This window comes from Argopecten irradians, chromosome 10 (assembly GCF_041381155.1).
Source record: "Argopecten irradians isolate NY chromosome 10, Ai_NY, whole genome shotgun sequence".
Classification (NCBI taxonomy): domain Eukaryota; kingdom Metazoa; phylum Mollusca; class Bivalvia; order Pectinida; family Pectinidae; genus Argopecten; species Argopecten irradians.
Window position 1 is genome coordinate 3,257,255 of NC_091143.1, and position 18,160 is coordinate 3,275,414.

Sequence of the window (18,160 nt, forward strand, 5' to 3'; positions counted from 1 at the left end):
ATATCCCGTGCTTAGATTCAGAGAAGAAGTCTTTCATATGTACATTTGAGGTGTATCAATGTAAAACCACTCTTCAAGATATACAGTAATATTAACCATACGTTTAGAATGTAAACACGCTATCTGTCCAATCTTTGTAGCCTTGACAAAAATAAGATTTGTGAACCCCGTTACCCTACCGTACCTTATCTCGTATTTGACGAGAGTAACATAGAGTGGTATCCCTTCTTCTAAAATCTTTATGTAGCCATAAGAGGAAAATGACTGAGGAGGAAAGGTGATAAACTACTGTGGGACCCCATAAAGTATTACATTGTGAAAATTGGTTTTTCACTGAAAAATCTCAATTTCAGTTCAGCAATACGCTACCACAACTTTAGTATACGAAAGCGTCTTTCCGTAGTAGAGAGTCCGAAGCAAGTCAGCCTAGTCAAATGGCAAATTAACCCCCGAAGGAAAGGAATACAAAAATGGATATACCTCCTTGTGAAAAGAGGTGCACCATTGTGAAACCTGCTCGTATACAGTTAAAAACCACAAATGTATATAATGTCTACTGAGGAGGAGCAGTCAGAGACTGAGTCACCACAACCGCACCCAAGGAAATCCGCCCATCTGATTGGGAGGACAGAGACAGTGAAGGTCAGTGAAAGCAGACTGACCACGTCAACCGGCAGATGATGTCATGGAACAAGGACCCATCGAGGAGAAACGACATGATAAGTGAGAATGGTAATGGCAGAGGTATCTCTAGCCCAACGAAGGCGCGAAGAGCGAATAGGCAATGCATATATATCACTCCTCCCGCGGCATCAGGCATGAGTAAGAAGGAACACAGTCTTAAACGTTACAAACATTATGGTGCCCCCATAACACGTGTTCTATGTTCCACTGTGGAGCTAACTACTGTACCATATGCCTGTCGAGACTGAACCCCCAAATCAAGGCAGACAAAGAAATGGAAGTTTCTACCTCTGGTCTACCATGAAAAGTACACTGGCAGTATATGTGTATCTGTGCGATAGTCTGCAATACTACCAGGGACAGGATGGCGCTCACTAGTCGACAAGAATAAGGAAACTCGCAAGCAGCTGGGCAGAGGCCATGACCGGATCAATGTTTCTGAAGATACACCACTCACAGAAGATCTTTCATCGTGACTGGTAGACGGCAGAAGAGGAAGACCTAATTGATCGGGCGATGCGAGCTGACATATCCGAATAAAAGCCTGTCTGAGAGAGGACTCATGAAAAAACTTCCATGAGTGAAGGTAGAGGATCTCAGGACGTGAATGTAACGTCTCGGGCCTAGGCTTGCGCAGGAGAATGATTCTGGGTGGGAAAACCAGAGAACATCCACCAGAAACGACAAGAGCTCCGGAAACCAGTGTTGTCTCGGACACAGTGGCGCTATCGGAAGGAGGGACAATGATGCTTTCGATATGTAGAACCCTGTCCACCAGGTTGAATGACGGGGATACATAAGCATGCATTGACGGGACTGCATAAGCATGCAATTCCTACCAATTCAGAGATAGTGCGTCCACAGCCCAAGCCATTTGGTTTGGCACTGAGAGACAAAGGTTGGCAACTGGTTATTCAGGAAAGTGGCAAAAAGGTTTATGTGAGGCATTTTCCAAGCATGACAAATGCCCTCGAAGATCGAAGGATTTAGCTGCCGTTCTGTTAGAACCGGCCAGTGGCACCTGGAGAGATTATCCGCCAGATCATTCAACCTTCCTGGAAGATGCTTGTCTAAAATAGTCAACTGCATTTCCTGACAGATGGGAAGAATACGGAAATACGGATAGCGAGGGCACAAAGGACGTGATATCGTATCTCCCTTTCTCTCTATATACGCGACATCTATAGAGTTGTTCGTAGTCACACAAACCCCCCTTGTAATGCAGAATCTTCTGTTAAGCATGCAGAGCAAACAGAAAAGCCATCATCTCCAGCATGTCGTTTGTGCTTTGTCAAGGTAAGCCAACAACCTTCACATGAACGCATCCGTGAACATGTCATGGTTTGAGCTGGCCTACACAACGAAACCCCCTGCAGGATATTTTAAATTGCCTTTCAGAGTACACCACCGAAAAACCCCATGCGTTGATATAACACAAAACACTGAAACCAACGAATATGGACGTTGGACCAGCCGAGATGAAAGTAAGAGGCATTTTCGAATTTCTCCAAAGGTGGAAGGACAATACCCTGAATTGTGTTGAAACGGTTTCTGAAGACAAAGTCCTGGAAGGGTACATCTCGGAGTCTTGAAGGAATGAAGTCGACTTTGATCAAACGTTTCAGGACCAGACGGGTGTTCCGCTCCATAGAATAGATGTGAACATGTCTTCCCCGTAGTGCAGAAATCCCGTAAAAACTAGCAGCTTCTGATGGGACGCTCCCAACTTCTTGTGGATAAGAAACATTCTTGAATAGAAGCCGGATGTATATTCTACCATAGGTACCTCCTCGACCGCACCCTTTTAAAGCGTGGTCCTTACTTCCTCCTGAATGGCAAGTGCTTTCTCTGGATCCCCCGATGGATGAAAGATGATATACCTTGACGCAAATGGTGGATCTCGTGTGTGATTTCCTTCTAATGACTTTGGGAGAAAGGCGAACAGCCGATCTGCTACAACAAGATGGTGACGAGGAAGATAGAGACCCTCTTAGGTGGGAAATTGTTTCCTAACCCGAAGACTTATCTGCAGGAGAAGGAGCTGTATCTGAGTTCTCCAGAAGAGACCTTTCGTATGGAACGATCAAGGAGGGGAAAATTAATCAGGAACTTTTCTCCCTGTCCCCTTGAGGGTTTATATTCTTCTTACCCTTCCTTCTGTTGCCCTTGAAGCAAGGCTTTGACATCGACCGCACAGTACACTTGGGAGCTGAAGATCTAGCCTTCTTCTTGGGTGGTGCTGACCCCTGCGAGGTAATGGCCTTCAATGTCTGAATTTTCTTCAAAACAAGACAGAAAGGACCGAGTCCTCATTCAAATCAGCGTGTCGCATGCGAAATCTTCGGTGTGGTTGATTTCCTCGAAAACGGCTACTGGCTGCATAAAGTATATCCCGATATGCTCTGATTCTAGGCCAGAGGTCATGCGGTTTGGCTAACCCATGCGTGCGAGATGAAGAAGAATTCGTCTTCAAAAGAGTTTAAATATGAATGACCTTGACTGTTATTCCTTGTTGGATAAGAAAACGTCAAAATTGTCCAATAAAATATTCTAATTAAACATTTGGGAATCATAATAAACGAACTCCGCTCATTGGCCAGTAAAAAGCACGTAAACTTAAAGCTGACAATGCAAGTTGAAAAGCATGCATTTGAAACTAAATAAATATACATGTATATATATAATGAAATATTTTTTTCGAAAATTGTTTTTGAGATATCCCCTAGTTACATTGTATAACGGTGCCGTATCCAAGAAAGTGGCAGCCATTTTTCTTTTGCTCTGCTTAGTAACCACCACTGGCCACCCCTTATAAAAAAGCACGGGACTTGACACACGTGCATCATTCTAAACATACCTGGTCTAAGATACACATGCCGTGATATTGCAAATAACAATGTCAAACTGAAGATAAACATTGCACTCACCTGACAAGATTTCAATGAAGAAATACATAAATGTGTTGTCAGCTAGATCCCAAAATATGTATAATAAGAACTAATAAAACACTTCAATATATACAAAATTTACACTTACATCGACACGTTTGTGTCCTTGGTAGTTGTCGCCCGTTTGGGACAGCTACGTCACGTGTATATAGCCAGTCGAGAGCATCGAGTACGATGATATACGTGGAGATTTGTGGACGGATTATCAATTTGGATTTCTATTCGCTTGTGTTGGAATTTTATTTTGTCAAGCATCTAAATGACAACTTAGAGGATTTGACATGTATTCTTGCTAAAATAAGCCCCACACAGATTTACAGGTAAGTGGAATTTTTACGTATTAGTAGGTGATACACAATGGACAGCTGCTACAATGCTAGGTCTATATGTACATGACTGAGCGCAAGTGTGTTGATCCATGCGCTTTATTTAGGGGCCGGTAGGCGTGTTCTATCCAAGCAGAGTTAATACAAAATGGCGACTGCCCGTCCTTAGAAACGCAAAGGGTTATCTCAGAAACGATATTTGAAAAAAAAAATATTGTTTTTAAATCTCAAATATATATTTTTTTTAAACTTGCATCGTCAGCTTTAACATGGAATTTGCAAGCATGGGGTTAAAAGGAACTCAGGTCTGGTTCCGTGGATCCCAGGATTCGTCTGACGTGGCCGCGCACATTGTATGAGGTTACAACAACGACAGTAGAGGCACTGGAAAGAACCATCAGCAAGTTCTTGCGAAGATGGCTAGCAGTACCCCCAAGCTTCACGAGCGTTGGCCTGTACAGCTCCCAATTTCATCACTGGTTGAGGAGTTCAAGGTGATTAAGGCAAGACAGGTGATGACTGTGAGGCACTCAAAAGACGATAACATCAGATTCGCGGGCATAGAGACGAGAACGGGGAGGAAAATGGTCTGCAAGCAACGCAGTAGAGGCAGCCGAGAGCCGACTGAGACATCAAGGCATCGTTGGTACAACGTGCGTATGATGCCAGGGACTGGGTACAAGTCATGTGCAGCGCTGGGGGACATCAGAAAAAGCCGGCAAGAGGAAGATGGTACAGGACAACATCAGGAAAATGGAGGAGGAAATCAGGAAGGCCAAAGTGGTGGATATTGGGAGCCCAGGGAGCATGGACGAGGTGGGGAACTATAGACAGAAGACTGTCTTGGTCGGACATCTGGCTTATGGTACCTTGCCGAATCCAGTTCCTGCTGAGGTCAGTTTACGACCTGCTTCCCTCGCCTACTAACCTTCATAGGTGGGGCTTGACTGAGACTCCAGACTGTCCATTGTGCAACCGACCAGGGAACCTTGCGCTTGTACTATCAGGATACAATGTCGCCCTTACGCAAGGACGCTACAGATGGCGCCATGACAAGGTGCTAAATGAACTGGCTGACATCCTGGAGAGGGAGAGGATTAGAAGCGGAAGCCTGTTAAGGGTTGTACATTCATCAACTTTGTACGAGGCGGGGAGGGAGGACACACTTCTTCAACTGTTCACCAGGGGGGTATCCTTGACGGCGCACAGAACTGGGAGATGAGGGTCGATCTAGACAGAAGACTGGCATCCCCCGAAATCATCCAGACCAATCTGCGTCCAGATATCCTCATATGGTCAACACAGGGAAAGAAAATGGTCACTGTGGAATTGACAGTTCCATGGGAAGAAAGATGTGAGGAGGCATTTGAGCGAAAGAAGGGGAAGTATGAAGAATTTGTAGGAGACATCGGGGCCCTAGAGTGGAGATAGTATGCAGAGGATTACCTGCACATTCCACATGAAGCATGTTTGCAGCACTGGGTGTGAAGGGCAGAGACAGAAAAGCAGCAGTTGACCGACTGTCAAGAACAGCAGAGAAGTCGTCCAGCTGGCTGTGGTGGAGACGACAACACATGAGCTGGACACTATCCACAGACGGGCAGTGATTTGGCCAACCTTTGTCGACTCGCCATCTTGAGGACGTTCAAAGTCGAAACGTTCAAGGAGAGGTGGACCTGGCTGATGACGTCTGTGGAGCTGCAATCCAGTGATTGTAATTAGGTTATGACAAGCATCTAAATGACAACTTAGAGGATTTGACATGTATTCTTGCTAAAATAAGCCCTACACAGATTTACAGGTAAGTGTTTTTTACGTATTAGTAGGTGATACACAGGACAACTGCTAGGTCTATATGTACATGATAGAGCGCAAGTGTGTCGATCCATGCGCTTTATTTAGGGGCCGGTAGGCGTTTTTTATCCAATCAGAGTTAAAACAAAATGGCGACTGCCCGTCCTTAGAAACGCAAAGGGTTGTCTCAGAAACGATATTTGAAAAAAAAAATGTTTTAAATCTCAAATATATATTTTTTAACTTGCATCGTCAGCTTTAACATGGAATTTGCAAGAAAGGAACTCAGGTCTGGTTCCTATTTTTGGTATACATGTAATCTAAAACGGAACGGGGACCTCGTTATTGGCTCCGTTTAAGAAATCGACGATATATAGAATTTTACTGTGACTTTATGTTATTGAAGGTTCAAAAGACGATTCCTGTAAAAAACTAAAACACTGACATATCAGAAAAGGCCCCGCTCAATCTACATTACGATTAGAAAATGGAATATACAATTGAAGCTATCACTCGAAAAAAATTGATGACAGTATAGTACAAAAGGTCCCAGAGAATTATCGGCGCCTACCAAAGTAGTATATATTTCTGACAATGGAAAAAAAATATCTTTTCTTTTTTTTTTTTAAACTGTAAATATCAAAATACAAGATGGCTGCCTCTTGGCCATCTTGATGAATTTGCTTGAACGAGTTTTATGGCCCATCGACAACTAATGTCCTTCAGAGCCATTGTTTTAATAGATCTATCCAAAAATGTCATATGCACAACAAGATCCTAAGGGAAATCTACCTATAAAATTTGAGACCGATCCAGTTGGTACTTTCTAAGATAAAGGGGTAACAATTTTCAAATATCAAAATCCAAAATATATGCTTATCGGCCATCATGTTGACCAATTGGTCCCAAAATGCAGTATAAAAACATGGGCGCCGGGGTAACTTACAAATGAAATTTGAAACAGTTCCTTGTCTTTTGATAAATAGTGGTAACAAAAAGCGAGACAGCCGGACGGACAGGCGGACAGACAACCATACAGACGGACGGATCGATCGGCAGGCAGACGGACAACCTGATTACTTAAAAGGCACCCGTATTGCGATGCGATTATAAGCATCAGGATATTCAGTCTTTAACAGCAATGTCTACGCCAGCATCGGCCTAAACGGAACTCAGGTCTGGTTCGTAGTCTATTCATTAAAAAATTCTTCAACGTAACTCGGAACAGGCAACAATTCTATTATGTCCCAAGGACATTGACTGCTTTTATCAAAAATGATAGAAAATTCGCTTAAACATAACTCGAGTTCCGTTTTACTTAAACGGAACTCGGAAATGGGAGTTGATCGAAAACTGAATTATAGTGGATTCATCACTAGTAACCCGTGAAAAAAGACAACTGGCAACATTTCTCTTATGTCTTAGGCATATAGAATGATTTTATCCAAAATGATAGAAAATTTCCTTAAACGGAACTCGGAACTGATGGAGAATTTCTTTAAACGGAACTCGGAACTGGTTCCGAGTTCCGTTTTACTTAAACGGAACTGGGAGATAGGAGTTGATCGAAAACTGAATTAAAGTGGATTCATCACTAGTAACCCATGGAAAAAGACAACAGGCAACATTTCTCATATGTCTTAGGCATATAGAATGATTTCATCTAAATAGATGGAAAATTTCCTTAAACGGAACTCGGAACTGGTTCCGAGTTCCGTTTTACTTAAACGGAACTGGGAAATAGGAGTTGATCGAAAACTGAATTAAAGTGGATTCATCACTAGTAACCCATGAAAAAAGACAACTGGCAACATTTCTCATTTGTCTTAGGCATATAGAATGATTTTATCTAAATAGATAGAAAATTTCCTTAAACGGAACTCGGAACTGGTTCCGAGTTCCGTTTTTTACTTAAACGGAACTGGGAAATGGAAAGGAGTTGATCGAAAACTAAATTAAAGTGGATTCATCACTATTAACCCATGAAAAAATGACAACTGGCAACATTTCTCATATGTCTTAGGTATATAGAATGATTTTATCTAAATAGATAGAAAATTTCCTTAAACGGAACTCGGAACTGGTTCCGAGTTCCGTTTTACTTAAACGGAACTGGGAAATAGGAGTTGATCAAAAACTGAATTAAAGTGGATTCATCACTAGTTACCCATGAAAAGAGACAACAGGCAACATTTCTCATATGTCTTAAGCAAATAGAATGATTTTATCTAAATAGATAGAAAATTTCCTTAAACGGAACTCGGAACTGGTTCCGAGTTCCGTTTTACTTAAACGGAACTGGGAAATAGGAGTTGATCGAAAACTAAATTAAAGTGGATTCATCACTAGTAACCCATGAAAAAGACAACAGGCAACATTTCTCATATGTCTTAGGCATATAGAATGATTTTATCTAAATAGATAGAAAATTTCCTTAAACGGAACTCGGAACTGGTTCCGAGTTCCGTTTTACTTAAACGGAACTGGGAAATAGGAGTTGATCGAAAACTGAATTAAAGTGGATTCATCACTAGTAACCCATGAAAAAAAGACAACTGGCAACATTTCTCATTGTCTTAGGCATATAGAATGATTTTATCTAAATAGATAGAAAATTTCCTTAAACGGAACTCGGAACTGGTTCCGAGTTCCGTTTTACTTAAACGGAACTGGGAAAATGGGAGTTGATCGAAAACTAAATTAAAGTGGATTTGCCACTATTAACCCATGAAAAATGACAACAGGCAACATTTCATCATATGTCTTAGGCATATAGAATGATTTTATCTAAATAGATAGAAAATTTCCTTAAACGGAACTCGGAACTGGTTCCGAGTTCCGTTTTACTTAAACGGAACTGGGAAATGGAAGTTGATCGAAAACTAAATTAAAGTGGATTCATCACTAGTAACCCATGAAAAAAGGACAACAGGCAACATTATTCATATGTCTTAGCATGCATATAGAATGATTTTATCTAAATAGATAGAAAATTTCCTTAAACGGAACTCGGAACTGGTTCCGAGTTCCGTTTTACTTAAACGGAACTGGGAAATAGGAGTTGATCGAAAACTGAATTAAAGTGGATTCATCACTAGTAACCCATGAAAAAAGACAACAGGCAACATTGCTCATATGTCTTAGGCATATAGAATGATTTTATCTAAATAGATAGAAAATTTCCTTAAACGGAACTCGGAACTGGTTCCGAGTTCCGTTTTACTTAAACGGAACTGGGAAATAGGAGTTGATCGAAAACTAAATTAAAGTGGATTCATCACTAGTAACCGATGAAAAAAGACAACAGGCAACATTGCTCATATGTCTTAGCATATAGAATGATTTCATTAAATAGATAGAAAATTTCCTTAAACGGAACTCGGAACTGGTTCCGAGTTCCGTTTTACTTAAACGGAACTGGGAAATAGGAGTTGATCGAAAACTAAATTAAAGTGGATTCATCACTAGTAACCGATGAAAAAAGACAAGAGGCAACATTGCTCATATGTCTTAGCATATAGAATGATTTATAAAAGATAGAAAATTTCCTTAAACGGAACTCGGAACTGGTTCCGAGTTCCGTTTTACTTAAACGGAACTGGGAAATAGGAGTTGATCGAAAACTAATTAAAGTGGATTCATCACTAGTAACCGATGAAAAAGACAAGGCAACATTGCTCATATGTCTTAGTCATATAGAATGATTTCACTAAATAGATAGAAAATTCTTAAACGGAACTCGGAAGTTCCGAGTTCCGTTTTACTTAAACGGAACTGGGAAATAGGGAGTTGATCGAAAACTGAATTAAAGTGGATTCATCACTAGTAACCCATGAAAAAAGACAACAGGCAACATTGCTCATATGTCTTAGTCATATAGAATGATTTCATATAAATATGATAGAAAATTTCCTTAAACGGAACTCGGAACTGGTTCCGAGTTCCGTTTTACTTAAACGGAACTGGGAAATGGGAGTTGATCGAAAACTAAATTAAAGTGGATTTACCAATATTAATCCATTGAAAAAAGCCAACAGGCAACATTTCTCATATGTCTTAGGCATATTGAACTTTTATTTAAAACGATAGAAATTCCTTAAACGGAACTCGGAACTGGTTCCGAGTTCCGTTTTACTTAAACGGAACTGGGAAATGGGAGTTGACCGAAAACTAAATTAAAGTGGATTTACAATAAACATTGAAAAACAAAGGCAACATTCTCATATGTCTTAGCATATAGAATGAAAAAAAAAAATGATAAAATTTCCTTAACGGAACTCGGAACTGGTTCCGAGTTCCGTTTTACAAACGGAAATAGATGTTCTTTGATATTGCAAAAAAAAAAAAAAAATATGTTCAAAAACAAGAGAGAACATTTGTAATATGTTCAAATTACATAAACTGATTTTTTTAAATTTCATTTTAAAAAACAAAATTATTAAACTGAACTCGGAACTGGTTCCGAGTTCCGTTTAGCTTAAACGGAACTCGGAACTCGGAACTCGGAACCAACTTCAGCCTCCCTTCAAATCATCCTATTTAGAGTTATTTACTACTTAATGTGTTGGATTTGTTCACAATCCACAAGGTGATATCTTAAGTCTATATTTATTCAGAAGGATAAATGTCATTTTATGCAGCGTTATCACAATAAATACAATTTACAGCAGTCCCAGTGTTCCTGACTCGTTATTACATGAATTATTACTGACAGAAAACTGGTTGACGGCACCGTTGTGCTAAACTTTGTAGGGGAAATGTTTCAGTATGGTTTATAGGATTTTACATTGTGCAAAATATTACATTGTTGGAAGATGGAAATGGTGGCTGTATTTGTTCAGAAGCCAATGAATTAGTCCGTCACTTTAGCAGTGTCTGTAAATTGCTCGTCTGTAGGGAGACCTATATGTGGTTTTGGAGGAAACGTCCCTGTGGTATTATCTGATATGATGTCGTTACACATTCTAGTATTGACAGGTATTCCTGATGGAATTCAGTGTATTGGTGTTTTCGTCTCCGATGATAGGAAAACATATGTCTGAAACAGATGGTCAAGTCTGTAAATGGTCAATAATAAAGATAGCTCTTTTGAAACACTTATGATTAGAATCATATACAGTTAGCTACTTACCAAGGTTAAATACTGATAAATGTATACGGTATATGCAATACGTACCCAAATAGTAAAGTGTACTCTACTTTGTCCACGTTAAAAAAAAATCTACCTGAAATTAATGGGTTTTATAAAAACCAAAATTTCAGTTTTCAAAAATTTGGTAAGACAACTGGGCCATAACCACTGCACACAGTATGTTGCAGCACTTACGACATCATTTGTTACCTTATTTTTGACATCAACCCGATTCAGACACAGAACACAATGTGTTGCATGTTTTTGCGACTGTGACCTTTTGTGCATTGTCTCTTTATGATGGCAAGCTTACGACGTCGATAACGTCTCAAAGGCATCCAAATGGTTGGATGGGATAAAACTAATAACGAGACAGAATACATTGACATTTTTTCATGTGAAAATTGATTCAGGCAACAAAATTCAATAACGTAACATTGTGATGTGCATAAAACACAAGAAGGAAGTCTCGTTTAGACACACGATATAAAAAGAAGTTTTCTTCAAATATCATTATGTTTTTCACAACGAAGTAAAACATTTTCCTCTACACATAACACAACGCATTACATACAAGGTAGGGCGTCCATAAATAAATCAGCCCACAAGTCATAGTGCTGCGTCAGAAATAGTGTGTCTAAACTCATGTAATTTGTGTATATTCTAAAGCTTTTTTAACATTATATCCAATCAAAACACACCTTTATGAGTTTTGAATAATGCCATCACTCTGTGTATAAATGGCGTGCGGATGCAAGTCTTTAGTCTTTTTATGGCTCTGCAGAATGAATAATAGTTGGTTTATATTTAGCTGAGCTACGAATGATGACATTTGTTTATCAATAGCTAAGAACCTTTTGAGTTTTTATGCTTTTATCTTATCCAAACATTTAGAGGAGACTCACACTAACATTTAAGAAAATTCCTTTGGAAGACCTCTGGGCTATACCTGGTAGTATCAAACCTACATTAGTGCTTGATCAATTCCTTCAAGGATCAACTCTAGTGATCATGAGGTTTCAGTCTCATATCAACATTAATCAAAGAGTTTATGTGATTTTCAAAAATAGTAAATGTCTCCGTTTATAGCAAGTTGCCATATAGAGGATATGTCATAAATAAACTTCTACTTTTATTCACGGGTTTTGAGAAATGACCAGTTTAGCGACCATTTCGAAAAATTTATTTCTTGCACTTTGAAGATAGATGAAATTTCATCTTTTAATTTTTACGTCAAAATTATCACTTAAATTATTTTCAAGATTCACAGTTATGAAAATATTAAGCATACTAGTGTGAAATCATAATCAGTCGCTTTTTTCTATTATTAATATTCTTTTTAACTCAATCACAATGACATCCTACGTTTAAGCCGGTTTTAGAAACAGCAACCTTGTTTTTAACTGCGACATTTTAGAAAAACTTTTCTGAGAGAGAGAGTGAGAGAAGATATAGTATTGTAACAAAACTTCTTTATTAGCTGCATTAAAGTGACAAAGAGAATGAAAGAGTATAAATGAGGAGAATACAATCTAATGCCAAAATGAAAATAAAAGTATGAAAAAAATAATACGACAGAAAAAAAGTACGATGATGAAATGGCTCCATGCCAGAGGCATAAAATATAACATAAATAGATAAATATTAGACAAGACGTTAACATCACAATTTAATAAATACTAATTTCACTACATTTAACATTAAACAACTCTTTGTTTTATTTCATTTACTTAATTTTAGTTATTTTTATATATATTCAAAAACGTTATTATTTTAAAGGGACAATTCGGTCTAAGAGAACATTAAAATTTGTACATATTTTGGAAACAAACCAGTTCTAATGGAATTTAGATCAGTCGGTTTTACTGTGATATGCCAGAAAAGCCCATGGTGTTGAAATGTGTGTGAAATATTCAAACTCGCTCGCTGTCCGCCATTACACATTGTGGTCAAAAGTCTTGTATGCCGAACCCTGTCCCTTGCTCGTAAAGTAATGCAACTTTTGTCTAGAACTGCTCAAATCGCTCTGACAGTAGTGTGTTTACCTTATTAGGTGAATTGTCTTACCTAAAAATTATTTTATCACCTCCTCAGTGGTTATGTAGTTCATTTGTTTAGCGTGCGTGACTTAGGCTCGGGTAAGGGTACAACGTATACATGTACCTGCTTTATCGTATTGATCAACGATTTGTAATTTCAATGGTATCAATTAAAATACTTTACAATGACGGGGAATTTGTCAATATTTTATGTTATATGTTTCATAAGAAAGGTAGAACAATACATTTATGCCATATTTTGCTTCTTGGTTATGTAATAGAATAAGCCTCAGTGAATTGTCCCTTTAACGAGTGTTATTTATAAATGATATGACTATGCTATGTATAAATTGTATTTTAATACATGACGAGCCAATTCTGAGTACAGAAAAAAAATAAAAAAATAAAACTTTTTCTGTGAGATGTAGACCCTGTCAAAAATTGTAAAACAAAAATAAACGAGGAAGGGGTACTGCTATTTTGAGAGAGAAAGAAAGGTTTTGGCAGTGAAATTGTGCTTTTCTAAACGATAACACTGGTTTATTTGATCTAAACGATAACACTGGTTTATGTGTTCTAAACGATAACACTAGTTTATTTGATATTCATACATATCAGACAGCCCATTTTGAAAATATTGCTTTAATTTGCCCTGTGTATGATCAAAACAGTGAAATTCCAGTAAAATCTCAGTGTGTGTAAAATAGATATACAACAGCTTAACATTAAACATACCGCCACATTATTTTAATTTTATTTTCAACTTTGGTATGAACTCCAATTTCCAAAAATCTATATTAATTTTAAAAACAAAGTTAGTCATAGGAAAACGCTTAACAGTACAGTATGATATTTTGTTAGCCATTTTCCAATGACGTAGTTCTGTTCAGCAGCACTAAAAAGTGATTTATTGGCACGCACAATATCACATTATCTAATGGGGCTAAAACCTAAAGGTTCTATAACTAAGGACACTAACGTACGATCAAAAAAATATGACGATCAAATATAAAAAAGGACGATCAAATATAAAAAAGGACGATCAAATCTAAAAAAGGATGAGCAGATCTAAAAAAAAGACAATCTGATTTAAAACAAAAAGTACCATCAGATCTAAAAAAAAAGGACGGCCATATCGAAAAAAGGATCTAAAAAGACAATCATGTCTAAAAAAAGGATGATCTGATCTAAGAAAGGATTATCTGATCTAAGAAAGGACAATCTGATCTAAGAAAGGACAATTAGATCTAAAAAGGTGGTGGTGGTTTGCATGTGGTTAACCTTGCAGGAGAGAAAGAATTGCACTTGCTGCCCTGTTGTATGATCGTAAGAGGTGCCTAAGTTTAGGATCATACCTTTTCTTTCTTCCTAACGTCTCCATTGACACCGCCTAACTTTGGCCTTTAGTTGAGCGCTCGCCCCTGTGAGGTAGGCTGTCCCCTGGCGAGACACACCATAGTCTATAAAGGTGGCAGTATCGCAGGCTCATGCTTAGCGTTCACCATATAAAGGGAATGTATGACGATTTGGGATACTGTGGTATGTTTGTATCGCATCTCCTTGTAATATGGAACACTTGTCCATTCAAATTTCCTAACTGAGTTGCATCTTCTCGACATGACATCTAATTTGACAATTCCTCAGTTTTGGTCATGAATTGCATTGAGAAAAGTAGCAGAGGAAATATTTTATAGACTAAGGTGTGTTTTGAGCAGAAAACAGAACCCAATCGTTATCAAAGAGCAAACGTTCAACTGCCAAAACCAATTGAAGAGAGTGACAAAGGAGACAGCAAATATGTCCCACATTTAGCCACCATTTGTGAGAAATGCATCGGGGAACAGGTACACTGTAAAACCTTACCTTCAGAATAAACTGCCAAAGACACCGAACGGTACATTCCAAGCGGAACCAACCCTGACAACAGACAAAAAACTGTTCTATTTATATACCAAGAGAGAGAACTCAGAGCATTGCTCAAAGAGTCAAAAAAGGACGGTGTCGAAAAGCAGAGATGGAGAAATTAAGATAACATCCAAAATTTGGTCACCTTTAACAGTCAGGCAACCGGCGAATCAGACCCTATTTATGGTTATTTACGAACGGCATTCTGTATGCAATATGTTTGTGTCTCTTAACAATAGTAGTCTAGTGCTATCTCACTGAAACATACCGTCAAAGACACCAGACAACACATCCAAGACTGTCACATTATACTGACAACGGGCAAACCAGTCGTCCCATTCCCTATATGCTGATCACCAACCAAGAGCAACGACTACCACTTTTATAGACTTTTGTGTGCAGGTCAGGGGGCAGAACCCAGAGTCTACCTCACAGGGGCAAACGTTCAACGTTCAACTGAAGGAAAAATACGAGGCGATGACGAGGGAGATGTTAGGAATAGGAAGAACAAATTAAGTAAATTAGGAAGAACAGAAAAGATATGATCCTAAACAGTCTCCTTTTTACGATTTCGTGCAGTAGACATAGTTCGAACATAGAGTGCTGTCAATAAAGAAAATGAACTAAATTCGGCATAGACATTAACTTGCAGAATAATGTGAATACTTTTTTCTAAATATTTTCTTCCAATTGTAAATTATAATTTTGTATAGTTATGTCTTACCCAGTCCGTACTTCTAGTGTGACGTTATGATGACTAGTATAACGTGTATATTGTCTTCGTTATTACATGTAGACAGCGTGGTGCCACAGATCATATTCTAATCATCGACACGCCATACATCAAACATTCCATGTCTCTATAACAGGTTAACCTTCCCTGCCGAAAATTACTGCCCTACTGGAAAATGTCAACTTTCCTTTCCTACCGGATAATATTAACTTTTCTTTACTACTGGAAAATGTTAAATTCCTTCCCTACTGCAAATGTTAACTTTCCTTTACTACTGGAAAATGTAATCTTGATATCTTTGTCAATCGGATATGCAACGTTTAAATTTAACCATGCAGACATAACATAAAATTGAATCTTCAAGGCATCCCGCTCCTTTAACAAGACACACGAAACAAATGCGATCGCAAGATATAAAACAATAGAAAATGCTATTGTTAAACTTACAGATGATCTAATGCTGCATCATTTTCCTGGTATCCCTGTAGTTCAAATGCCTGGTTTTCTGTCCCTCTATGCTCATTTTTCAGTCTCCATCGTCATCAGGTGGTCGCCAACTCCACGACATCCTGCAGTGTGTGGGTTAGTAGTGGTGGCCAATCCACTACTCGATGGATCCCGACTTCCATTCGAAGTCGCCCCGACAGTGCCATAACTAGAAAGTTGTTTTCTCAGCAGTTTGACCGATTCTTTTCATGGCTGACGTCATTGCCTTCCCCTGTACTCTTAAATGTTACGGGAGTCTGTTCCTTGATTGAGCTGGGAACCCCCTGCATCCAGACTTGACTGCATACAGCCATGCCTTCCATTTTTTCTCTTTTCAGTCTGCTATTAGATCCGCATACTTCAAGTTCTTCCTTTCATGAGTCTCTTCACAGTTTTCTTCCCAAGGTACTGTGAGCTCCACTACAATTATAGCTCTGGACTGCTCGATACCATGCCTGGACGTAATGTAGTCTCCACTATTGGGAAAACAAGCCTTCCACCCAGGTCCACTTTGAGCTCCCAGTCCTTTCCTCTATCCAGCAATGATGTTGTAGCTGCCTTCTTCTGCTCCACTACCTCACCTTCCCTTACAAAAATCTTCATATTTCCTGGTGTTGACTTTGGGCGCTTCCTTCTCCTTTCTTCCTCTACAATGATTGCCAGCTCGCGTAGGACCTGATCGTGACGCCATCTGTACCGGCCTTGTGATAACGATGTCTGACACCCTGTCAAGATGTGGGCCATTGATCCCTGGCTCCCACAGAGCTGACATGATGGGTCCTCAATAAGTCTTAACTGGGTTTCTTAAAGGAAATATATGATACGAATTTAAAACAATATTTTATAGAAATAATAAAAGCTGACTCATCTTCATGTTGGGAAACGAGTCGCTGTGGTTTCGCTCACATGCGCTTGCCGCTTATGAAAGTTACTATAAACGTATAATGGAGTCTACTGGTTAACTATAGGGTATGTAGAGTTAACAAGTAGCCCGAGCCTATTCCGTTATATTTTTATAGCAAGCGCTTGTGGTCTCGCTCTGGACGTGAAATCGATGGCGATGAAGTTGAACATATAAATACATCTTATATAATGAAGTGATGGTTATCTTTTGTCACCTACCATCTATAACAGTAATAAACAATAATCTATAATAACAAGACCACAACAGACAAAGAGAGACAATATCCCAGCTGAGCGTTCAGGCCATAACAGACAAAGAGAAACAATATCCTAACTGAGCTTTCAGACGACAACAGACAAAGAGAGACAATCCAAACTGAGCTTTCAGACCATAGCAGACAAAGAGAAACACAACAGACAAAGAGAGAAATCCTTGCTGAGCTTTCAGACCATAACAGACAAAAAGAAACAATATCCTAACTGAGCTTTCAGACCACAACAGACAAAGAAAGAAATCCTTGCTGAGCTTTCAGACTACAGCAAACAAAGAGAGACAATCCTTACTGAGCTTTCAGACCACAACAGACAATGGGAGACAATCCTTGCTGAGCTTTCAGACTACAGCAGACAAAGAGAGACAATCCTTACTGAGCTTTCAGACAACAACAGACAAAGAGAGACAATATTCTAACTGAGCTTACTAACAGAGCTTTACAGAACCTACAACAGACAAAAGAGAAACAATATCCTAACAGAACTTTCAGACAACAACAGACAAAGAGAGACAGTGCTAGCTGAGCTTTCAGACACAACAGACAAGAAAATCTGCTGACTTTCAGACAGCAACAAGAGAGACAATATGCTTCAGCACGACAGGAACAATCCTTGTGAGCTTTCAGACTACAGCAGACAAAGAGAGACAATCCTTACTGAGCTTTCAGACAACAACAGACAAAGAGAGACAATATTCTAACTGAGCTTTCAGACCACAACAGACAAAGAGAAACAATATCCTAACTGAACTTTCAGACAACAACAGACAAAGAGAGACAGTGCTAGCTGAGCTTTCAGACCACAGCAAACAATGAGAGACAATATCTCAGCTGAGCTTTCAAACCACAGCAGACAAAGAGAGACAATATTCCAGCTGAGCCTTCAGACCACAACAGACAAAGAGAAACAATATCCTAACTGAACTTTCAGACAACAAC